Source organism: Callithrix jacchus, chromosome 21 (genome assembly GCF_049354715.1).
Source record: "Callithrix jacchus isolate 240 chromosome 21, calJac240_pri, whole genome shotgun sequence".
In the NCBI taxonomy this organism is placed as follows: domain Eukaryota; kingdom Metazoa; phylum Chordata; class Mammalia; order Primates; family Cebidae; genus Callithrix; species Callithrix jacchus.
The window spans coordinates 32,029,480-32,055,118 of NC_133522.1; the positions used below are offsets into that span (position 1 = coordinate 32,029,480).

Genomic DNA, 25,639 nt, shown 5'->3' on the forward strand with positions numbered 1-25,639 from the left:
ATGGAGTTTTGCTCTTGTTGCTCAGGCTGGAGTGCAGTTGCACAATCTCGGCTCACTGCAACCTCCGCCTACAGGTTCAAGGGATTCTCCCGCCTCAGCTTCCCAAGTAGCTGGGATTACAGGTACCTGCCACCACACTTGGATAATTTTGTTGTGTTTTTAGTAGAGACAAGGTTTCACCATGTTTGCCAGGCTGGTCTCGAACTCCTGACCTCATGATCTGCCAGCCTTGGCCTCCCAAAGTGCTGGGATTGCAGGCATAAACCACCGCACCCTGCCAAGAAAGGATTTTTCTTTAAAGAATTGTCAGAATTGTCTGAGGGAGCGTGACAATTTTATGCCAGTCTTCTGGCCTCTGGATATTAAATATATATATATATATATATATATATATATATATATATATACACATTTCGGGATTTTGTTTTGTTTTGTTTTTGTTTTTGTTGTTTTAAGACAGAGGCTTGTTCTGTCACCCAGGCTGGAGTGCAGTGGCACAATCTGCAACCTCCACCTCCTGGGTTCAAGCAATTCTCCTGCTTCAGCCTTCTGAGTAGCTGGGACTACAGACGCCCCCCATCATGCCTGGCTAATTTTGGGGGTTTTTTTGGGTGCAAAGCCTTCAACTGCAGCTGAGGAGAAGGCAGAAATGGTACCCTGGGGTCGGTGGTAAGTCAGGAATGACTGGGACAGGGGCGTGGACTGAGAAGCAGGACCCAAGGGTAGCCCAGGGCTGGGGAAGCGGGCAGAGAGCTCCCCTTGGCCCAGGCCAGGAGCTCAGAAGCACTACATGGCTGAAGGGGCAGCAGCCCGGGAAGAGCCAGAGGCAGGGCCAGGAGAGCACCATTTCCTGTGGGGTTGGGGGCAGGGAAGTGCCCTACAGGAAAAACCAGGAGGGACTGCCTGCCCCTGGGATGGGGGCCAGGCTGGAGCAGGCTGAAGCAAGAAAGACCTGAGGCAGGCGCAGGGCCTGAGAACCTGGCTGGCTGGGTTGGGTGCAGGGTCTCCTAGGGCAGCCTGGCCCAATGAGCAGTCCTGACTCTGCAGGGGATGCCCAGTGAGGGGCCACAGACCCCTCAGGACCTCCCCTCCTCTCTCCCTGGAAAGGAGCTGGGAAACCGTAGTGCAAATCCGTGGACCACCCAGTTATGGAGGGAGGCTGTGCCCTAAGGTGGACACTGGGGTGTGCCCCTCCACCACCTCGGCTCCACCACTGGCCTCAGTGTAGCCACTTCTCTCTTAAGATTGCAGGTCACGGACGCCATCCTTGATCTGGGCCGACATGGTCGCTTCTCAAACTTGAGCTCTCCTGAGTACGTCAGGGACTGAAGGACATACAGGCTGTGGCCCCGATATCCTGGCAGCCGTGCTGGATGCCCGCTGTGAGGTAGGACACGAACTTCTGAATGGACCCTTTGTCCTGGATGGAGCCCAAGACACCGTGCGAGATCTTTACCTTATCCCCCTCTCTGAAGTATCGTTTCTGGCTGCTGCTGCTCTTCTCCCTGGCAGCCAAGCCCATTCCCTGGTACTTCTTGAGTCGCACCCTGTCTGAGTACTGGCTGGGGGCCTCCGTGGGGGCGGCCAGCAGTGAGCCCATCATCACTGTGGAAGCTCCAAGGGCCCAGGGCCTGGACCACATATCCCATGATCTAGATGCCGCAATCGGCTATGATAGGCACACCAAAGCCCCGGGCATACTCAGCCACCTTGTACACAGCAGTGCCCTGGGGCTTACTGCAGGCAATCACTTCCTGGGTGATGCAGATGGAGCCGCAGCCCAAGCCCACGTGCAGCGCGTCCTCACCAGCGTCAGTCAGGTTCTCGGCCTAGGCTGCTGTCACCACATTCCCAGCAATCACCTGCAGGTGGTGGTACTTCTGTTTGACGTAATGCATTGTGGCGATCTCATACACCGAGTTCCGTTGGGACGAGTCCAAGACCATGACGTGGATGCCCACCTGGGTGAGCAGGTGCAGGCAGTATTTGTCATCCTCACGGTTGCCCACAGCTGCCCCACACAGTAGCTGTTAGTGGGAATCCTTGGAGGCCAGAGGGTAATCTCGGTGCTTCTTCAGGTGGGTGCGGACAGTGATGGTCACCAGCTCATCACGATCATTGACAACAGGCTTCCCTTTCTTGCTAGGCTACACGATCTCATTTGCCTTTCTTTCTTTCTTTTCTTCCTTCCTTCCTTCTTTCTTTCCTTCCTTCCTTCCTTCCTTCCTTTCTTCCTTCTTTCCTTCCTCCCTCCCTTCCTTCCTTTCTTCCTTCTTTCCTTCCTTCTTTCCTCCCTCCCTCCCTTCCTTCCTCCCTTCCTTCCTTCCTTCCTTTTTTTTTTTTGACAGAGTTCATTCCTCACCCAGGCTGGAGTGCAGCGGCCTGATCAGCTCACTGCAACCTCCACCTCCTGGGTTCAAGGAAATCTCCTGTCCCAGTCTCTCCAGTAGCTAGAATTATAGGCCCGCGCCACCACGCCCAGCTAATTGTAGTATGTTAGTAGAGAAGGGGTTTCATTCATCATGTTGGCCAGGTTGGTCTCGAACTCCTGACCTCAAGTGATCCATACCTGCCTCAGCCTCCTCCCAAAGTGTTGGGATTACAGGCGTAAGCGACCACACCCAACCCAACTCTGGAAAGAAAAGAAAAGTAGGAAGGAGGGAGAGGAAGGAAGGAGAAAGAGTAACAACATCAGTCTGGAGGGAGTGGAATGAAAGAGGTAAAAGGTAATAAGCGATGAACTCAGAACTTAACCAGGGACTCGACAGATCACACTGGGATTTGCAGGCCAGAGTTTGGATTTTAAATGTCATGGGAAAACATAGGGGAAGGGGAAAAGGTTAGAGAAGGGAGCAATACCATCTGATTTGTGTTTGAAGATCATCTTAGCTGCAGTGCAGAGACGAGAATGTTAGAGGTCAAGTGGTGGCAATAAACCAAATAAACGGCTGCTGGAGAAGTCCAGTAAAGGATGACTGCAGCCTGCACTAGGCCTAGGGTGCAGAGGTGGAAAATGATTGGATTCGTGCTATGTTTTGGAAGTAGACAGAGCGGGCCGTGATAAAAGAATTGGATGTAGAGAAAAGGGAAGAGAAACCAAGAATGACTTCTAAGTTTTTGGCTTCAAATAGGAAAAACGAAAGGAATGGTCGGAATGACACCTACTCAATCCCACCTCCCTGCAACAGATGAGGCCAGATCAGAAGAGGACTATATATGTCCAACCCAGTGGAAGGTTACAGGTGCCAAGTTGTTTCCTAGGGTCCTAGGAAAGAAGGACGGTGGTGCGGCTTCTGACCCGACCCAGCCAAACCATCCCAGCACTTCCCAAGGATCCCTTTCGCAGCCTGCCCCAGCCGGAGGCGAAATTGGCCACGCAAAACCAGACCACAGCCACACCTTGCAGGATAGTCCCACCCTCAAAAATTAAAAAATTATCTTCACCCCTATTTTGCGACGTGTTTAAAAGTACCTCCTCACCTGAAACACTCGACATGTAGCCGCACAGGCCTCGGACGACCGAATGCCGCCTCCGGAATTCAAAGACACTGACTCGATTCCAACAGCACGCATGCGCTTCAGCGCAGACCCAAGCGGCGGCTGGGCGGAGCTACCCACTCAGCTGAAGCCTGATTGGCTAGAGGTGGTGGGAGGTGGCTCTGTGGCAGCAGGTGGCGCGTCTCATTTGACTCTTTAAACGTCACACCTGCTGGAGCCACCACCAACTCGATCCTTGGCGTCATCACCTTACTGAGGAGGGTGGTGTGGTCCTTCCCAGCAAGAAAGTCTCGAGAGGTGACGATGCCCACCAGCTTTCTGCCCAGGGTGCCCGTCTCAGTGATGGGGATACCAGAGAAGCCATGCTGCTTCTCGGCCTCCACAGTGAGCGGTGTGGGGGTGGCTCAGCATCATGGTGTCTGTGATGAAGTCCCATTCAAACTCCTTGACCTTCTGCACCTCCTTGGCCTGGAACTCTGCGGTGCAGTTGTGGAACCAACTGCACCAATACATCCCATAGACCATTGCGATGCCCATGTCCGCCTCTGTCGCAGTGTTCATGGGGAAGGAGATAAGCGTGATCTTCAGCATGATCTCAGTTTTAATGGCAGAGAAATGTACATATTGTTAGTTTACAATTAACGTACACTTTGCTATATTTTTTATAATTTCAAAAAAAGGGCCGGGCGCGGTGGCTCAAGCCTGTAATCCCTGCACTTTGGGAGGCCAAGGCGGGTGGATCACAAGGTCAAGAGATCGAGACCATCCTGGTCAACATGGTGAAACACCGTCTCTACTAAAAATACAAAAAAATTAGCTGGGCATGGTGGCACGTGCCTGTAATCCCAGATACTCAGGAGGCTGAGGCAGGAGAATTGCCTGAACCCAGGAGGCGGAGGTTGTGGTGAGCCGAGATCGCGCCATTGCACACTCCAGCCTGGGTAACAAGAGCGAAACTACGTCAAAAAAAAAAAAAAAAGAAATCAACAAAAGTGTTCGAAATAGAGAAATAGCTAATTAAATCAAGACGGAAGTGTCTTGGAAGGTTTATTTGTTAGATAATTGAAATATTTAAGGTAATTAGAGCAGCAGCGGCTGGCTGCCTCGCAGGTGTTCACATCGGGTTGTTTTGAGTTTTGTCCTTTAACAATAATGGGTGGGTGAATCTCCCCCTGGTAGCCCAATGGCATGCACCTGTTAAGTGAATCAAGCGTTGTAGTCTGGCCATGGAGGACACAGCTTTTCTCCCTTTAGAGCTAATTGGTATCTTAGTCTCATCAGCACTGTGCTTGCTCTCATTGGCCAAGCACCCTGGGCCAGCTCAAATGCTAATAGGGCTGAGGTCAGGTCCACCTCATCAGCTATGAAGTCTATAAATCCTGGGAGGATCAGGAAGTCGTTGTAGGTACAGCGCTGACAAAGAGCTGCTGTGCAGTGAGCCTGTCCTCAGGCATGTGGCCGGGCCACGGAGGATCAGGTAGCCCGCCAGGCTGCCACCAGACCCCTCGACCTCACAGCAACACCCGTGCAGCCGCCAGCCGCTGCCGCCCTGCTGCTCTGATTACCTTTTTAAATATTTCAATCATCTAACAAATAAACCTTCCAGGATACTTGTGTCTTGATTTAATTAGCTATTTCCCTATTTCGAACACTTCTGTTGCTTTCATTTTTTTCTTGCAATCATAAAAAATGTAGCAAAGTGTACATTAATTGTAAGCTAACCATATGTACATATCTCTGCCATTAAAATTATTAGCATTTGAGCTGCTCCAGTATGCTTGGCTGTTGAGATCACAGTGCTGATGAGGCTGAGATACCAATTAGCTCGAAAGGGAGAAAAGCTGTGTCCTCCATGGCTAGACTAGAAGGCTTGATTCACTTAGCAGTGCACACCACTGAGCTACCAGGGGCAGATGTACCTACCCATTATTGTTAAAGGACAAAATTCAATCATTTTGATTGGTTTTTCTAATGATACAAACTTTATTTTTCTACAAAGAACACTATTTATAATAACGTGAAAATAGCTAAAGCTCCATTCAGACACTAATCTCACAAGAAATGTTTGTACAAAATGCAGGAAGATGGAAGACAAAGACTTCTCAGGACATTTCATCACAGAGCAATGGCAGAATGAGCTACAGAAGGCAGGTTTTGTTTTGTTTTAGTTTTTGGGTTTTTTTGGAGATGGAGGAGTTTTGCTCCTGTTGCCCAGGCTGGAGTGCAATAGCGCGATCTCCACTCACCAGACCTCCATCTGCCGGGTTCAAGCAATTCTCCTGTCTCGGCCTCCCAAGTAGTTGGTACAGGCCAAGTACAGGCATGAGCCGCCCCATCTGGCTAATTTTGTAGTTTCAGTTGAGATGGGGTTTCTCCATGTTGTTCAGGCTGGTCTCGAACTCCTGACAGAATGCAGTTTTAACACTGTATGTCTAGGGTCACGATCCTTCTGTCTTTAACTGGAAGGCTTTTTTTTTGTCTGAGGACTAAAGTCACCAGCATAAAAGCACATCTTTTAGATCTGCCTTTACCACAGAACTGTTCTTAGGAAACTCATCTATAATACCACGATTCACAGTTTGAAAGGAGTTATGGGTGTTACTTACCTTCAGAGACCTTAAATTGGTTTGAAGTTATATAGTCAATAAAGAGATTGTGATTATCATTTTTTTTTTTTTTTTTTTTTTTTGAGACAGAGTCTCACTCTGTCACCCAGGCTGGAGTGCAGTGGCATGATTGGCTCACTGCAACCTCCTCCTCCCATGTTCTAGCAATTCTCCTGCCTCAGCCTTCCAAGTAGGTGGAACCTACCACCACACCCAGCTAATTTTTGTAAGTTTAGTAGAGGCGGGGTTTTGCCATGTTGGCCAGGCTGGTCTTGAACTCCTGACCTCAAGTGATCCACCCACTTCTGCCTCCCAAAGTGCTGGGATTACAGGCATGAGCCACTGCAACCAGCCCATTTTAAACTCATTATGCCTCAGTTTCCTCCTATCTAAAATGGGGATAATAAGGGCACCTAATCAATAGAGATAATTAATACATGAGTTTAATATAATATGCTTAGTAATAAGTACAAAAAAATAGAAAGAATAAATAAGACCCATTTGATAGCACAACAGAGTGACTATAGTCAATAATAAGTTAATTGTACATTTTTAAATAATTAAAAGTATAATTGGATTGTTTGTGACACCAAGGATAAATGCTGGAGGGGATGGTTACCTCATTCTCCATGATGTGATTATTATGTATTGCATGCCGGTATCAAAACATCTCATAAATATTATATACAGTCACTATATAACCTCAAAAATTAAAAGTTAAAAAAGAACATGCTCAAAACAGTCTTTAAACTAGTAGCCATATATAACTGTTAGCTGTTACTTCTTCTTTAGGCTTTGAACAAGGAACGTATCTTTTCTGTGTACCAGTCTATTGCCAGTGCCAAACTATAGTGCCCAGCAAATAGCGAAATCTGCAAGTGACTTAATAGCAACTGAATGAACACATAGAAGGATTGACTTTACCTTGCCTTCTTTTTTTTTTTTTTTTTTTTTTTTCAATTGAGACGGAGTTTTGCTCTTGTTACCCAGGCTGGAGTGCAATAGCGTGATCTCAGCTCACCACAACCTCCGCCTCCTGGGTTCAGGCAATTCTCCTGCCTCAGCCTCCTGAGTAGCTGGGATTACAGGCACGCGCCACCATGCCCAGCTAATTTTTGTATTTTTAGTAGAGACGGGGTTTCACCATGTTGACCAGGATGGTCTCGATCTCTTGACCTCGTGATCCACCCACCTCGGCCTCCCAAAGTGCTGGGATTCCAGGCTTGAGCCACCGCGCCGGGCCTGCCTTGCCTTCTTGACCTATTTATTTTTCATTTACCTTAAACTTTGTAATTTAGGTATTAGGGGCAGCTGGTTGCTTATGTTCATAACTCAAAACACAAAAAACGCTCAACAGGTCCAAGAGGGAGAGCAGCAATATCTTTCACAGCTTAGACAGTGAAAGTTTATTTCCATGTCAGCTGTTTTCATCCATGAAAATTGGTTAGAACATTATTTTTGGAGTGTTAGATAGTGAAAAGATAGACTGCAAATCCATAATTTTCACAGCTGTGTTCTCTACTTTTTTTTACTCCTACAAGTGAAGAATTTTCTTTACTCCTATAAGGGAAGAATGAAAATAATAACAGAAATCTATCTATGTGTGCACAGAAAGTCCTTTGCCTTTGGGAATTCTCCAGCTGGTAATTCAATTAATTTGCTACAGTAACTTATGATCTCCTTCTCAGAGTTAACTTCCTGATCCTCTTGAATTGCCGATGTATTTGGCAGGTGTGGAAGGGCAGGTCTGTGGTTGGGCTTGCACCTTCCTCAACAGTTCTACTTTTGCCAACTGAGTTCTACAAAGCCCCACTGCAATCTGGTGATTTAAGTTGAGGAATAGCTTCCCAGAGAAATGACATTAGGCATTAGGTTTCATAACCAGACCAGGGAATTTATTTACTCTTACTATCCATGAAGGGTAATTGGATAGAAATAGCACTAGGAAATCCAACCACCATTTATGACAATTGTTTTAGGGGCTGTTCTTAGGCTGTTAATTTAGTGAGCTAGAAACACATCTTTCTTAAAAGTGAAATTAATGACTACACTTCTCTCCACCCTTCACCTGCTGTCTTTGAAAGTGATGATGCTGGCCAGACGTGGTGGCTCATGCCTGTAATCCCAAACACTTTGGGAGGCCGAAGTGAGTGGATCGCTTGAGGTCAGGAGTTTGAGACCAGCCTGGATAACATGACGAAACTTCATCTCTACCAAAAATACAAAAAAATAGCCAGGTGTGGTGGTGCAAGTCTGTAATCCCGACTATCAGGAGGCTGAGGCAGGAGAATCACTTGAACCAGGGAGGTGGGGGTTGCACTAAGCTGAGATGGAACCACTGCATTCTATTCTGGGCGAGTGAGACTCCATCTCACAAAAAAAAAAAAAAAAAAAAAAAAAACGGAAGAAAGCGATGATGCTTTTAGTCTTTACCTAAGTAGTAGATGACTCCTCTGGATAGACAAAGGATGAGAATGAAAAGTCAGGGGTAAGCAGGGCGCCCTGGAAAACAAGAACCATAAGAACCATCTGCTGGGTAACCTCTGAGCTTAGTCTGCCGCTTTTGAATTTCCCAGGGCTTGATTTATGGCACACTATGAACTCTGCTGTTACAATTCTTTATTTCCAATTACAGCATGATCTTCTTATTGAATGATGAGCTCCTAGAAGATCGATCCTTGATATATCCTATATCAGCCTGTTTAATCGCAATGCCTGTCACATACCAGGGGCTACATAATTGTTGAAATGAATTCCCTCTGGTTTCTAACCTTTCCTAACCTGTGCAGGAGAATGATATAACTTGATAGGTTCTTCACTACCTCTCCTGTCACTCAAGGAAGAACTCAGCTTTCTTGATGTATCTTGTGAATTTCCTTCGAAAAGTAAAATAAAAAATACGGCATCTATTTCTACCCAGACCCTGTAGAGAAAGACAACAGGCCATTTATCTGTTAGGTAGATGTGCTGCCCACGTGTCAGTATGCTAGCCTGTGTGAACCTCGGTCCCTGTAAGAATAGGGGTATCCACACCAAGTTATTCCCCCAGTCTGGCTAATTGTGCCCTATGCCAGCCAGTCAGGTGACTCTGAGTGGTAAAGATTGGTTGGATTTCCAATGTGCCCTAACAATAGACTGTGTCCTTCCTGCCTTGGTTTACCTGAGACACGTCTGCATCTTTTCAGTTACTATTCCAACTCTTATCTTTTTATTTGAGCTACCATGACTAGGACTCAGTTTCTAGAGATTAAAAAACCTTGACCAGACGGGCACGATGGCTCACACCTGTAATCCCAGCACTTTGGGAGGCTGAGGTAGGTGGATCACGAGGTCAAGAGATTGAGACCATCCTGGTAAATATGGTGAAACCCCGTCTCTACTAAAAATACAAAAATTAGTTGGGCATGGTGGTGCATGTCTGTAATCCCAGCTGCTCAGGAGGCTGAGGCAGGAGAATTGCCTGAACCCAGCAGGCGGAGGTTGCGGTGAGCCAAGATCGCGCCATTGCACTCCAGCCTGGGTAACAAGAGCAAAACTCCGTCTCAAAAAAAAAAAAAAAAACCTTGACCAAGACAATACAGGTAGGTCTTTAAGAACCGCGCCTCCCCCTTGCCCCCCGCCCCATCTTCTACATTTAAGAGGAAAACCAACCTCCCAGGTCTTTACAGGAACAGAGAAGGAGAGCAGGGTTAGAGATCTGTAGATACATTGATCAAATCAGGTGTAGTGGTGTGTTGGACCTCAGTTGGAGGAGAGTGAATTATCTAGAAACTCAGTGAGGAGGAAGAGAGCAGGGTAACTACTGATGGGAGAGCATGTATGTCCTGCTTGTTGAGAAGGTGAAAGCAGAATTCATTTATAAGAAGATTCTTGGTATAGGGACCAGATACATTAGGGGATAGCCTTTTATTTTATTCCTGGTAGACTCACTTGGGAAATAAACATGGAGCACCAGTGGCTTGAACTTAAATATGTCTTCTGTATGTTTTGCTCACTAGAAGTTTAATTGGGATAATTTCTACTTCTAATGCATAAACAAGTCAGCAGTTAGAACAATTTTCAGAAATATTCACACTGTGTTTTATAGAAATGATTTTCCCCAGTCTCACTTTGTGAGACTAGAACCCTCTGGAATTCTACAATATGGAAATATTATGTGTAAAATGTGTAGAAGAATTAAGCTTAATGGTAATATACATCTTGATGTCAACTGTTTGATTAATTTTCTAACTTTAATGATAGTAACCTGTGAGGTGGATTTTTGATTGATGGACTAGGTAGTTGACTTTCAGAGGGAATGCCAACAACACCAGTGTAGATTAGCCTTGCTCTGTCTTAACTTTCAATTTAAAAAAAAAACTTTTAAAATAAACTTTTTATTTTAGAATAAGTATAGGTTTTCAGGATAGCTGTGAAGATAGTAGAGTTTCATATCCTCCACACCCAGCTTCCTTTATCATTAGCATCTTATATTAATAGAGTACATTTTCCATAATTAATGAACCCATGTGAATATTATTAAATAAAGTCAATTCTTTCTTTCTTTCTTCTTTCTCTTTCCTTTTTTCTTTCTCTCCTTCCTTCATCCTTCCTTTTTTCCTTTCTTTCTCTCTCCTTCCTTCCATCCTTCCTTTGTTTTTCCCCTCCCTCCCTCCCTTCCTTCCCTCCTTCCTTCCTTCCTCCTTCCTTCCTTCCCTCCCTCCTTCCCTCCCTCTAATTTCTTTTTTTGACAGTCTCACCTCTGTTGCCCAGGCTGGGGTGCAGTGGCGCCATCATGGTTCACTGTGGCTCTGATCTATCAGGCTTAAGCAATTCTCCCTTCTCAGCCTTCTAAGTAGCTGGGACTACAGGTGCCTGCCACCACATCCTGCTAATTAAAAGAAAATCATTACTATTTGTAGAGATGGGGTTTCCCTATCTTGTCCAGGTTGTCTCAAACTCCTGGGCTTAAGCAATCCTTCAGCTTCAGCCTCCCAAAGTGCTGGAATTACAGGTGTGAACCATACCCAGCCAATATTTTCCTTAGATTTATTTAGTTTTTGCCTTATGTCTTTTTTCTTTTCCAGGATCCCACCTAGGAAACCGTAGTGCATTCGGTCACCATGCCTCCTTAGGCTCCTCTTGACTGTGAGTTCTCAAACTTTGTTTTTTATGACCTTGACAGATTTAAGAAGTGCTGGTCAGGTATTTTGTAAAGTGTCCCTCAACTGAAATTTGTCTGGTGTTTTTCTCAGGGTTAGAGTAGAATTATGGGTTTTGGAGAGAAGGCAACAGAGGGAAAGTGCAATTTTCATCCCTTCATATCATATTATAGGTATATATTATCAACATCATTTACTACTATTAATGTTAACCGTGATCACCTGGAAGAAGAGTTAGGTTTTCACCAGTGTAAAGTTACTCTTTTTTCCCCCCTTGAGACAGAGTCTTACTCTCACCCAGGCTGGAGTGCAGTGGTGCTATCACAGCTCACTGCAGCCTCAACCCACTGGGCTCAAGTGATCCTCCCACCTCAGCCTTCTGAGTAGCTGGGACTACAGGTATGTGCCACCATGCCCAGCTGACTTTTTGATAGTTTTGTAGAGACAGGGTCTCACTATGTCGTCCAGGCTGATCGCCAACTCCTGGCCTCAAGTGACCTTCCCATCTTGACTTCCCAAAGTGCTGGAATTGCAGGCATGAACCACTATACCTCGCCTAAAATTACTCTTTATTTTACTCCTTGTTTTAAAATATTATTCTGGGGAGCTGTGAATGCAAGGACTACCATAGGTTTATTGGAATACTCAGTGGTTTCCTCTATGTTTAGAAACTACTCTATTCTGGATATGGTTTTTAAGCCTTGCTAACCATAAAAATCACATTGGAGCTTTAAAAATGCATGTCACTAGCACCCCGCATGGAAGATCCCGCTTTACTTGGGCAAGGGAGTCCCTGGGCGAGAAGCTACCTTTAAAAAGGAAAAAATAAAGGTGATTCTAATGTAACAGTCTCTAGACTGCATATATTTTGAAAATATTTCCCTAAACTGTAAAGGGAAATTGAGAAATCCATAACACCATTTAGAAGTTGCCCTATCCATTGCTGTGATGCTAAAGGAGAGAAAAATTTCATTGCAAGTTGTCTTTTTGGCATCACTCCAGAGCATAACATACAATTAGTATCTAACCCTAATTTAAGAAGAGTCATTTCTCTTCTTAAAAGCACTTTCCTGTCCCCCTTGGATGGGTAGGACCACTTTCCAATGTGCTGCAATAGCATTTTGTTAAACCAACGTCTTATATTAATACAATTATTTGTGGGCTTACACAACAAGAATAGATGGAGAAATATATCCTGGAAAGGAAAACATGATTATTAAAAAAAAAAAAAAACCTCAACCGACTAGCCACATTTTTAGCCTGTAGGGTTAGCAGAATTCACATCATGGAAATTCTTATGTTTTCATTTAGAAAAATGACTTACTGAGCCCTTTGGTCGTAAAACAAAAAGGCCTGGACTCGTCTAGATTAGAGAAGAAGGAATGAAGGGAGCTAACTGGATCTTCATGAAGAATTTAAATAGAGCCCTCCCTGGAGACGGAGAGAATGATCTAAGCCGGAAATGGCTAAGTGGGCTTTCTCTGACCAGGCTCCAGAAGGACTAGGTTTCCAATCCCTGGAACTTAGAGAAGCCAGAGCAGAAATGGGCTGAAGGAACATGATGAAAGAATGAGATGCTAGAGAAGAGACAACCAGAAAGAGGTTCCTTGGGGCAGAGAATGGTGGATGAGATTTATTACCAGTGCTCTCTGATTCTGTCTGTTGCAAATGATTGTCTTTTATCCCAGTCCTTCGTATACAATAGCCTTGTGTCAGTGGGTCATGTTTTAAAGCACAAGAACAATGCAGATTGGACAGACCTGAAGCAGTATAAAGAGATAGAGTCAGATGGTCCAAAATGATGAAAGAGAGAATTGGAGCAGGAGTCGGATCTGGGACTCCTCAACATTATAGGTGAGTACACTAGATACCCACATTTATATGCATGCACTTTGAGTATTTGATCTGGACTCAATATGGCAGGCAGACTTAAGGACTCTGGGTTATAGTAACAAGAAAGGCCCTAAAGATTCTTTTTTTTTTTTTTTTTTGAGGCGGAGTTTTGCTCTTGTGGTTCAGGCTAGAGTGCAATGGTGCAATCTCGGCTCACTGCAGCCTCCGCCTCCTGGGTTCAAATGATTCTCCTGCCTCAGCCTCTCGAATAGGGACTACAGGTGCCCGTCACTACACCTGGCTAACTCTTTGTATTTTTAGTAGAGATGGGGTTTCATCAGATTAGCCAGAATGGTCTCGATCTCCTGACCTCCTTATCTGCCCACCTCAGCCTCCTAAAATGCTGGGATTACAGGCATGAGCCACCACACCTGGCCAAAAAGATGTGTCTTTTTAATTTTCATGTTTATATCCCAGTTTTACCGGCTTATAGATTGAGTTCCTTTGCCTTGAGTTTTTTCTTAGTTTCTTACTTATACTGTAGCAGTCATTCTCTCCATCCTCCTCAACTGTACTGTGCAAAAACTATCACGCCTTGCTCAACATCTTTTGTCTGGGTAAAGAAATATGTTCATGCAAGAGAATTTTGCTATCAGCAACAGAAAAACACAACTTATATCTATTTTGTGTTTAGACTAGATGAAGTTGAACGAAGTCATAAATAATGAAATACTGCCAGCCTCATAAGCAAGACTTTATTTGAAAATTCAGCACTGCACTGCGCTGACAATAAGAATCACAGACAACTAGAACAACATAATCGGGGAAAAGTGGTAGAAGAGATATCCATTTGTTACCCAGGTTTCTATCAACATTCATCGTTCAGATCTGCTAGAAGACAAAAGAATATTTAGGGTCTTTTTGCCAGTTGCATATATATATATATATATATGAGCATTTATTAAATATTAACGTACATGATCACAAAGTCCCACAATAGACTGTCTGCAAGCTGAGGAGCAAGGAGAACCAGCGTGACTCCCAAAACTGAAGAACCTGGAGTCCCATGTTCGCTGGGAGGCGAACATGTCGTATTTTCACGGTTTTCTGCCTGCTTTATAATTGCTGGCAGTGATTAGATTTTTCCCACCAGATTAAGGGTGGATGTGCCTTCCCCAGCCCACCGACTCAAACGTTAATCTCTTTTGGCAGCACCTACATAGACACACCCAGGATTAATACTTTGTATGCCTCAGTCCAATCAAGTTGACACTCAGTGTTAACCATCACACCACTCCCATTCCTTGGCTCACGGCCTCTTCCTTTATCCTCAAAGCCCTTAATGTCACATCACTTGATTTCTACTCCAGCTAAGAAAAGTTTTCTGCATTAAGGACCAAGGAGATTAGAGTGGACCTTCCTGAATAATCCAAGATAATCTCCCCATCTCAAAGCGCTTAACTTAATCACATCCATGAAGGCCTTAGCACTTTTAAGGTAACATACTGATAGGTTCGTGGGATTAGGACATACACACCACAGTTTGGCTGTAGATTTCATATTCCAATTCATTCATTCTTTTCATCACAGCCACTGGAGACATTTTTAATATAAAGTCATGAAAAAGGATGGGGCAAAATTGGAATTGCATGATTCCTTGCTTCCAGAAAAAAAAAAAGAAGTAAGGATTAAATAAGGGACTAATTTAAGTTGGGCTCCCTACTCCAGCCAATTATTCAAATTGTCTCATTTGATAGTCTCAGGGTGCTACCAATATGGAATAATTTGATCCCTGTCTGAAATCTTTTCCTTATTATACTCGTTCTTTTTTTTTTTTTTTTTTTTTATGGATTGGAGGTTTCAGTGGGATGGGAGAATCACAAGGAATCAGGTGTTCAGAGGAATGTATTGAGTAGAGGTGAGGAACTAGGATGCTGAAAAGTAAAAAAAGGAGAGAAGGAGAGGAAGAAAGAGGAAGAAAAAGAGGGAGAGAGAACAGGAATATTGCTTCATTCTAAAAATGGGTATTAATAATGGCCGATCAATATTTTGTGTATTTAAAATGGAGAACTCTATAAATATTTATTGAGTTTACTTGTTCCGGCTCTGAGTTGAAGTCCTGGATATCCTTATTAATTTTCTGTCTCGTTGAGTCTAAATCTCGTTATGGGTCTTATGTATCTGGGTATTAAGATCTCTTATTGTTGCATTGATCCTTTTACCACTGTATCTTTGTTGCTTTGAAATCTATTTTATCAAATGTGAGAATTGCAACTCCTGCTTTCTGTTTATTTATTTATTTTTGCTCTCCATTTGGTCAGTAAATTTTTCTCCAACTCTTTCTTTTGAGTCTTTGTGTATCTTTGGATATACCGTTAGGTTTTGGCTGTATCTTTTGATTGGGGGATTTAGTCGATTTAAATTTAGGGTTACTGCCATTTGATGTTAACTGGCTATTTTATCCATTCGTTGATGTAAATTCTTCTTTATGTTGATGCTCTTTACTTTTTGGTATATTTTTAGAAAGGCTCATACTGGTTGTTCCTTTCTATGTATAATGCTTCTTTTAGAAGTTCTTGTAAAGCAGGCCTGGTGGTAATAAAATCTCTGAGTACTTGCTTGTTCATAAAACATTTTATTTTTCCTTCAATTGTGAAGCTTAGTTTGGCAGGATATGAGATTCTAGGCTGAAAGTTCTGTTCTTTAAGTATGTTGAATATTGGTCCCCACTCTCTTCTGGCTTGTAGGGTTTCCACTGAGAGATCTGCTATAAGTCTAATCAGCTTCCCTTTATGGGTAACCTGGCCTTTCTCTCTGGCTGCCCTTAGTATTTTCTCCTTCGTTTCGATCCTGGTGAATCTAACGATTATGTGCCTTGGGGTTGCTCTTCTTGAGGAATATCTTTGCGGTGTTCTCTGTATTACCTGGGGTTGAATAGTGTCCTGCTTTGCTAGATTGGGAAAGTTTTCCTGGATAATATCCTGAAAAGTATTTTCCAGCTTGGATTCATTCTCTCCATCACATTCAGGTACACCAATCAAATGTAGATTGGGTCTTTTCACATAGTCCCAAATTTCTTGGAGACTTTGCTCATTCCTTTTCATCCTTTTTCTCTATTCTTATCTTGTCATTTTATTTCATTAAGTTGGTCTTTGACCTCCAATATCCTTTCTTCTGCTTGATCCATTCTGCTATTTAAACTTGTGCATATTTCACTAAGTTCTCGTGTTGTATTTTTCAACTCCGTTAGTTCATTTATATTCCTCTCTATATTGTCCATTCTTTTCAGCATTTCATCAAACCTTTTTTCAAAGTTCTTAGTTTCTTTACATTGGGTTAGAACAAGTTCTTTTAATTCCCAGAAGTTTCTTATCATCCACCTTCTGAAGCCTACTTCAGATAATGGAACACAGTCCTTTTCCATCAGGGCTTGTTCTGTTGCTGATGAGGAACTGCAATCCCCTGTAGAGGGAGAGGGGTTCTGATTTTGGGTATGCTCGGCCTTCTTAGGCTGGTTTTTTCCCTTTATTATAAATTTATCCATCTGTCGTCTTTACAATTACCGCCTTTCTAATTAGGTTTCTGAGTCGATGTCCAATTTATTGATTCCCAGTGCTGGGATTCAAGCAACCCCCTGCGCCGGCCAAAATAGCAGCGATAAGACTGATGGTGCTCTTCTGCCTGGGAATCTCTGGTCTGGCTTCCTTCTTGAGTCCGCAACAAGGGGCTCTGCCTTCCCGGAGCTCCAAACACCGGTCAGTAAGGGAACCAGTCCCGTTTACTCTGCATGAAGAGCTGCCGCGCCAAGGCGCTGGCAAAACCGCTGCGCCGGCCACAAGAGTCACACTGGCGACCCGTGGGGCTCCTCCACTAGAAATCTGCTGGTCCATGAGCAACGAAAATTCGTCTGAAAGTGTGGCGTCCTCTCGTTCTCTGAACTTTCACTGGGAGCTACAATCCTGAGCTGTTAGTGATCAGCCATCTTAGATCTCTCGTTCTTATCTACCTCAGGTTGAAATATACATAATGGTTGGGGCAGGTTTCTTAGCAAAGGAATTTGGCTTGTTTTTTCAACCCATCACTAGAAGGTGCCCTTGGAGCTATCAGGTCACGGGAAATGCTGTTATGCCCAGACTCAGAAAACTATGACAATTAGCACCCTTAGAAGAGGAAATTTTTTTTTTTTTGAGACAGAGTTTCACTTTTGTTACCCAGGCTGGAGTGCAATGGCACGATCTTGGCTCACTGCAAACTCTGCCTCCTGGGTTCAGGCAATTCTCCTGCCTCAGCCTCCTGAGTAGCTGGGATTACAGGCACATGCCACCATGTCCAGATAATTTTTTGTATTTTTAGTGTAAGGCCAGTTGCCTTGCCGGGAGTCAAACGGACACATTCATCACTCTCTGTGCCTGATAACTGCGTCATCACCTGAGTTCATTATCTGGCTTCCCCACAAAGCTTCCCCGCACCTGCCTCTGCATACCATGCCCAAGCCCACACTCAGCACTAAATTATGCATCCAACCTCCAGCCCGCTGTTAAAAAACCCTGCAGAGAAATTTTTTTTAAAAGAAGCCCCACCATTCCCTGCCCAGCAACAGCCTGCCCCGTACACCCCCGGCAGGCCCGTGTACCCAAGGTCCTGCCCACCTACCAATGGCAGCTAGTTTCATGTACTTCCTACATTAACTCCATGTACTTCCTACTCCTCAACAGCCAATAGAAATGCCTTCTCTTTGTTTCCCCAGTAACCAATCAATTGCCTGCACACCCCATAAAACCCCATGCCCTGAACAGCCAGGTGTGACTTCTCTGGCCCCTCTTGGACCACTGAGGTTGCCTGGGAGCTGAATAAATTGGCTTCTCACTTTTTTTATACCTGCCTCAGTTTCCTTATTTTACCTGGGCAATAAATATTACATTTAGTAGAGACGGGGTTTCACCGTGTTGACCAGGATGGTCTCGATCTCTTGACCTCGTGATCCACCCACCTAGGCCTCCCAAAGTGTTGGGATTACAGGCGTGAGCCACTGCGCCCGGCCCAGAAGAGGAAAATTTGGTTTAGAGGCAGGTTGACAGAAGCTCTCTTTAGAGAAAGAAAGGGTCATTCAATAATCTAGTGCAACACTATCTAATAGATATACTAAACAAGCCACATGCATAATTTATCGCAAAGTCACATTAAACAAAGTTTAAAAAGCAGATGAAATAAATGTTTATAGTATATCCAAAGTATTGTCATTTCAACATGTAATCAGCATAACAAATTCTTGTTAACACACTTTAAGTTCTTTTTCTACACACTACGATTTGGGATCTGGTGCACACTTCATATGTACAGCACACCTTGATTCAGTCTAGACACATTTCACTTGTGCTTCAGCCGCAAGTGGGGGCTAGCATCTACTGCAGTGGTCAGATCCTAGTAGAAACTTCTTTTCCTTAAGGAACATCTTTAAAGAATTCTGTTTATTGAATTCTTCACAGCATTCTCTACTCTTATCCAGATTGATTCTAAAGCTTGACTCCCCTTAGATAAGACAGTAGCCGCTACTGTCTACCTCAACATCCACTAGAGAAGCAAGAAAAACTAGCACTCACCTCCCCATTCTTTGCAGCTAAGGGTGGTCATGTGACACGATTATGGTCAATGAGCGGTGAGCAAAATTAGGATCAAGGCTTTCTGGGAGCTGGTGCCTTCCCTTCCTCCTTCTAGGTGCTCTGAATGTGACAGCTGGAAGTGTAGCAGCCAAAGAATCTCAAAGATGCAAGGGCTAACACCATAAAATAAAAGAACCAACACTAACAGTCACCAACCCCCACATTTCTTTCTATAAAAATCACCGGGCACAGTGGAGCACCTGTAATCCCAGCACTTAGGGAGGCTAAGAAGAAAGGATAATTTGAAGCCAGGAGTTCAAGACCAGCTTGAACCAGCAGCACATTGGGATCCTGTTGCTAAAATAAATGAATAAATATATAAATAAAAGTAGCTGGGCATAGTGGTATGCACCAATAGGGTAGGCTACTTGGGAGGATAACTGAACCCAGGATTTTTTTTTTAATTGCATTTTAGGTTTGGGGGTACATGTGAAGAACATGCAAGATTGTTGCATAGGTACACACATGGCAGTGTGATTTGCTGCCTTTCTTCCCATCACCTGTATCTGGCATTTCTCCCCTTGTTATCTCTCCCCAACTCCCCACCCCCCACTGTCCCTCCCTTATTCCCCCAACAGACCCCAGTGTGTGATGCTCCCCTCCCTGTGTCCATGTGTTCTCATTGTTCAACACCCACCTATGAGTGAGAACATGCGGTGTTTGATTTTCTGTTCTTGTGTCAGTTTGCTAAGAATGATGGTTTCCAGGTTCATCCATGTCCCTACAAAGGACACAAACTCATCGTTTTTGATGGCTGCCTAATACTCCACCGTGTATATGTGCCACATTTTCCCTGTCCAGTCTATCATTGATGGGCATTTGGGTTGTGAACCCAGGATTCGGAGGCTGCGGTGAGCTATGATTGTGCCACTGTACTCCAGCCTGGGCAACAGAGCAAAACCTTATCTTAAAAATAGTAATAATCGGCTGAGCACAGTGGCTCACACCTATAATCCCAGCACTTTGGGAGGCTGAGGCAGGCAGGTCATTTGAGGTCAGGAGTTTGAGACCAGCCTTGCCAACGTGATGAAACCCTGCCTCTATTAAAAACACAAAAATTAGCTGGTGTGATGGCGAGCACCTGCAGTCTCAGCTACTCAGGAGGTGGAGGCATGAGAATCACTTGAACCTGGGGTGCAGAGGCTGCAGTGAGCTGAGATGTGCCACTACACTCCAGCCTCAGCGAGACAGCCAGATTTGTCTCAAAAATAATAATAATTAAAAGAAGAAAACACCAAAAAAAAAACCCTTAATTATTTAACCCATTGTGAGCGGATTTCTCTTTGACATGCATTTTATTTCATTCCTAAGTGACACAAAACTTTCTGGAGCCTGCCCTGAAAAGCTACAGCCCTCCTTTGCCCCCTGACTTCCTGCTAGCTCTGACAATGGGGCGCTATAGGGAGACAGGAGAGTAGGAGGAAGGAGAAGACTCCTCTTTTCCTTTTTTGCTCCAATCAGGGTTGCCCTGAAATACCTAGGGTGGTTTCTAATTTTTGACTGGACTCTGACTGATACATTCCCTGCAGCCTCTTCTCTACGAGGCATTTAGAAAGATAGGTTAAGGCCAGGCACGGTGGCTCATGCCTGCAATCCCAACACTTTGGGAGGCGAAGGCAGGTGGATCACCTGAGGTCAGGTGTTTGAGACCAGCCTGGCCAACAGGGTGAAACCCCGTCTCTACTAAAAATACACTAATTAGCTGAGTATGGTGGTGCGTGCCTGTAGTCCCAGCTACTCAGGAGGCTAAGGCAGAACTGCTTGAGTCCAGAAGGTGGAGGTTGCAGTGAGCCGATTTCATGCCACTGCACTCCAGCCTGGGTTACAGAGAGAGACTCTGTCTCAAAAAAAAAAAAAAAAAGAAAGAAAGAAAGATAGTCTTTTTTTTTTTGAGACGGAGATTTGCTCTTGTTACCCAGGCTGGAGTGCAATGGCGCAATCTCGGCTCACTGCAACCTCCGCCTCCTGGGTTCAGGCAATTCTCCTGCCTCAGCCTCCTGAGTAGCTGGGATTACAGGCACGCACCACCATGCCCAGCTAATTTTTTGTATTTTTAGTAGAGACGGGGTTTCACCATGTTGACCAAGATGATCTCGATCTCTTGACCTCGTGATCCACCCACTTAGGCCTCCCATAGTGCTGGGATTATAGGCTTGAGCCACCGTGCCCAGCCAAAAGATAGTCTTAAAGCATAAATCAGTTTATATCTACAGTGGCTTCTGGTATCAGTAAAAGTGAAACCCAAAGTTTCTGCTACAGCCAACAAGATGTTATTTCTTTGACCTTTTCCTCCTACCTCTGTTCCGATACAGCTGTCAGAGGCATTTGAACTACACTGATTCCATTGGGAACAGGGGCTGGGTAAAATAAGGGTGAGAACTGCTGGGCTATAATCTAAGGAAGATAGACATTCTTGGTCACAGAATGAGATAGGAGCTCAGCACATGATACAGTCACAAAAACCCCCTGATAAAACAGGTGTGGTAAAGAAGTGGGCCAAAACTCACCAAAACCTACATGGTGATGACAGAGACCTCTGATCGTTCTCACTGCTCATTATATGCTAATTGTAATACATTAGAATGCTAAAAGACACTCCGGTCATACCATGAGAGTTTACAAATGCCATGGAAAGGTCCAGAAGTTACCCTACATAGTCTAAAAAGGAAAGGAACCCTCAGTTTTGGGAACTCCTCACCCCTTTCCTGAAATCTCATGAATAATCCACCCACTGTTTAGCGTAGATCAACAAATAACCATGGAAATATCCAACCAGCATTCCCTGGGGCTGCTGTGCCTATAGAGTAGCCATTCTTTCATGTCTTTACTTCTCTAATAAACTCTCTTTCACTTTTCTCTGTGGACTCACCATTCATTTTCTTGTACAAGATCCAAGAACCCTCCCTTGGGGTCTGAATTGGGACCTCTTTCTGGTAACGCAATCACCCAGAGTTCCTTGCTTTTACAAATCAAACCAACCAGACCCGCTCTCACCCTAGGGACTCCGCCTGGAATAGTCCTCCTGGACGGATCTTCACCTGGCTCCAACCCTCCATTGTTTCAGCCCTCTTCTCGAACATCACCTCCTTAGCAAGGAAGGGTTTTCCTCACCACCTACATAAAACACAGTTCTCTACCTCCTCAATCCATTCATCTTGCTCCTTGTTTTTCCCTAGTAATTCCCCACATGATGTTTTGAAACTGCCATTGCAAAATTATAACTGAGAAAATTATGACAGTGAAAGAGAGTTGACCTAATTAACTTTGTCTGGCTTCTAAACTCCAAGCTGTCCTTGCTCACTCATGTATGTAGGCCAAATTAACTCTGGGAGGAACTTAGTTTATAGTTTAACTTTGAAACAAAGATGATAACAGCCCTTTCCAAAAACAATCTCCTTTCTTTCCTGGGGACTAGACTGCTTTTGTAGCACTCTAGTGTAACAAAATTAGCCAAAAGATTAGAAATCACGGCTTAGGAGTCAAGCAGTTTGGAGGCTACAAGATTCTGACCCTCCACACATTGCTCCTGGGGTTAACAACACTATTGTAAACCTAACACCAGTGCTTGAGATATTTTGCGAACTCTGCACTTGATGGATAAATAAACTGGCTTATCTGGTCTTGTGGCTCCCACCTAGGAGCTGACTCAGCGTTAAGAAGACAGCTTCGACTCTGGATGATTTCCTCTCTGACCCAAGCAATCAGCACTCTCAACTCACTGGCTCCTACTTACCAAATTATCCTTAAAAACTCCAATCCCCAAATTCTTGGGGAGACTGATTTGAGTAATAATAAAACTCCCAAACAGCCAGCTCTGAGTGAAAGACCCTTTCTTTACTGCAGTCCCCCTGCCTTCATAAACTAGCTCTGTCTAGGAAGCGGGCAAGGTGAACCCACTGGAGAGTTACAGTTTTACATGTTTATTTACCCATTTATTTTTCATCTCTCCCAACTAGAATAAACTCCAACTGGTAGGAGCTTTGACTATTTCATTCACTGCCTTATCCACATTGCCTGGAACAGTTTCTGAGATAGGACTCACATGAAAAGGATCAGTGGGAAGTAGAAAGAGATGGTATCATTTTCAAGTATGATGATTTTAGAGTTGCACCTCGAATATTACTGTGGACATATCCAGTTGACAGCCAGAGACGCTTGATTCTGGAGCTAATGGAACACATGTAGTTAGTTGAATTAGATTTGATTAAAGGTATAGGTTTAGATGAGAACATCCAGATATAGTTCATAGAAATGTAGCAGGATCGGTCGCGGGAGACGGATCTCTTGAACACGCAATAAAGGAGGGAGGAGTTTATTCCACTGGGAGACCAGGCAGTAATTTGTCGAAAACGCAGCTCATCTAACAAAGGAAGGTTCTACCTTTATATAGGCTTATACTTTAGATGTTACACGTGGAAGAATCGTAGGTTCATAGTTTTAGGACTCACATGTGAAAAGGTTTTGGTTTACAGTTTCAGGAATCACATACAAAAGGGTTCCGGTTTACAGTTTTAGGACCTTGATCTTGTTTTAAGTAAAAATAGTGCCTTCTGGAGTTTCCCCAAGGCCTAGCCTGTCACCTATAGGAAGGTAAAACCGGAGGCGCCAGTCGGTCAACCTTTTCTTCTATTGAAATGCAGCATGACAGCCAAAGGGGAAGTTGATCTGAGAAGCCTGGGTCTCCCTCTTCAGAAAGAGAGGAGAGTCACAAATTGTACAAGACATCATATCAAAAAAGATACTAATAAAATGATAGAGGCAGGGGGCAGAGAAATTCCAGGCAGACAGGGGTGGATCCCCGGCAAAACTTCACCTTCAAGCTGAAAAGCCTAAAACCCACGGCCCAAAGTGGGGCCATCTATCCATTTTCCCTCCTGAATATTACCTTTTCCTAAACTACCCATGACCCGCCCTACCCCTGATCCTGTGCCTATAAAGACCCCAGACTCAGTTGGAGAAAAGAGAAGTGACTGGATGTCAGAGAGAAGTGACTTGACTTTGGAGGGATGGCTTGACTTCACAGAAGAGTCCAGCCACAGATGGCCGGACTTAAGGGGAATCTTACCTGTCCACCCCATCCCCTTTCCAGTTCCCCTTCCTGCTGAGAGCCACTTTGATTGTTCAATAAAATCCTCCCCATTCACCATCCTTCAACTTGTTTATGCAACCACGTTTTTCCTGAAGCCAGACAAGAGCTTGAGAGCCATGATTGCAGATAACCAAGAAAGTGCTGTCACACTGGCCCTTTGCCCTTAGCGGTGGTGGGCAGCCCCTCATGTGATGTGGCAAAGGGCCCACTGAACTGTTAACACTAAGCCATCAGCGGACGGCAGAACTGAAAGAGCACTGTTACATGCCCTCGGGGGCTTTGGGGGTCTCAGGTAGCCCCAGCTGGATGCTGCCATTGGGCCTGCACAGAGTTTGTTCCTGCCAGTGCCCAAAAGTGGCTGACCAGGTCTCATACTTGCTTGCCTACTTTCTTCTTCCTACTTTCTCTTCAACAAGAGGTTGAGTGTAGCAAGCTGATTAAACAGTTTGTTCCTACCAGCACTCAAAAGTGCTCCCTCCAGTTCCTGCACTTGTTCGTTTGTATTTTCCCTCCTGCGAGGGGCAGACAGCGGTATGCTGAGTAAACAAGGCACCCCTCTGTCTTGAGTAGCACAAAGGGGTCAAGAAAATATCCTGCTTCGGCCGGGCACGGTGGCTCAAGCCTGCAATTCCAGCACTTTGGGAGGCCGAGGCTGGTGGATTACGAGGTCAAGAGATCCAGACAATCCTGGTCAACAGGGTGAAACCCTGTCTCTACTAAAAATACAAAAAATTAGCTGGGCATGGTGGTGCGTGCCTGTAATACCAGCTACTCAGGAGGCTGAGACAGGAGAATTGCCTGAACCCAGGAGGTGGAGGTTGCGGTGAGCCGAGATTGCACCATTGCACTCCAGCCTGGGTAACAAGAGGGAAATCCTGTCTCAAAAAAAAAAAGAAAAAGAAAAAGAAAATATCCTGCTTCAATACCAGAGGGGCTATGCCCCCATGTTATGCATAACAATCAGATCAGAGAGAAGTGGTGCCTCAAAAGTCTCAAGAGTCAGAAATTGTTCAGGAGAAGGTGATTCAGTGCCACAGAGAAGACAGGTGAGATCAGGACTACACTTGCCCTTTTGGTTTGGTAACTAGGGAATGTAAACCAAAAATAAAATTCTAATCCCTTCCAATTGACTGATGGACCACCCCCCACCCCATCTCTGCCAAGGGCATTCCAAAGAATCATGAAAAACTAGTTCAGGCCGCGATGGGAGGAGCGGTTGGGCAGGTCTCATTGTGCCCTCCTCCCTTCGGAGTTCAGGCCTGACTAACCAGCATTAACATTAAAATAGCAATCTTAGAACTGACAAAATAAACTCCCTGTAGCAATAAGATACCAACACGACGACAGCAGCCCCTGAAATAAATCAAAGTATTTTACCTGAAAACATATTTCTTTGACATATTTTGAAATGGCCCTGCAAACTGTATCTTCTGGGGAAAATCTACATTCTATAGAAAATCACCTTCCATTTCCAAGTCTTTTCCGTGATCCAGGAGAGAATTAACTAGGAGTCTGGCACCCTTTGAAGTCTGATAAGAAACATTTACAGTCTGTTCCCTGAAGCCTGCGTAATAAGAACCTTGGCTTCCACATCCCCTCATCTTAAACCCAGACACTCCCTTCTATGATTCCAGGCCTTTAGATACTACCTTTACTCTTTCAACCAATTACCAATCAAAAATCTTTGAATTCACCTATTACCTGAAACCTCCCTCCTCACCCCTCCACTCCCAAAATATACACTTAACATATACTGACTGATGTCTTATGTCTCCCTAACATGTATAAAGCCAAGCTGCAGACTGACTATCT

At 44.5% G+C, this 25,639-nt stretch overlaps 1 pseudogene; it reads right to left on the reverse strand.

Annotated features, from left to right (window-relative positions):
- Positions 1 to 456: 456 nt before the first annotated feature.
- On the reverse strand, positions 457 to 23,642 carry LOC100411389 (inosine-5'-monophosphate dehydrogenase 1-like; annotated as a pseudogene).
- Between the last annotated feature and the right edge of the window lie 1,997 nt (positions 23,643 to 25,639).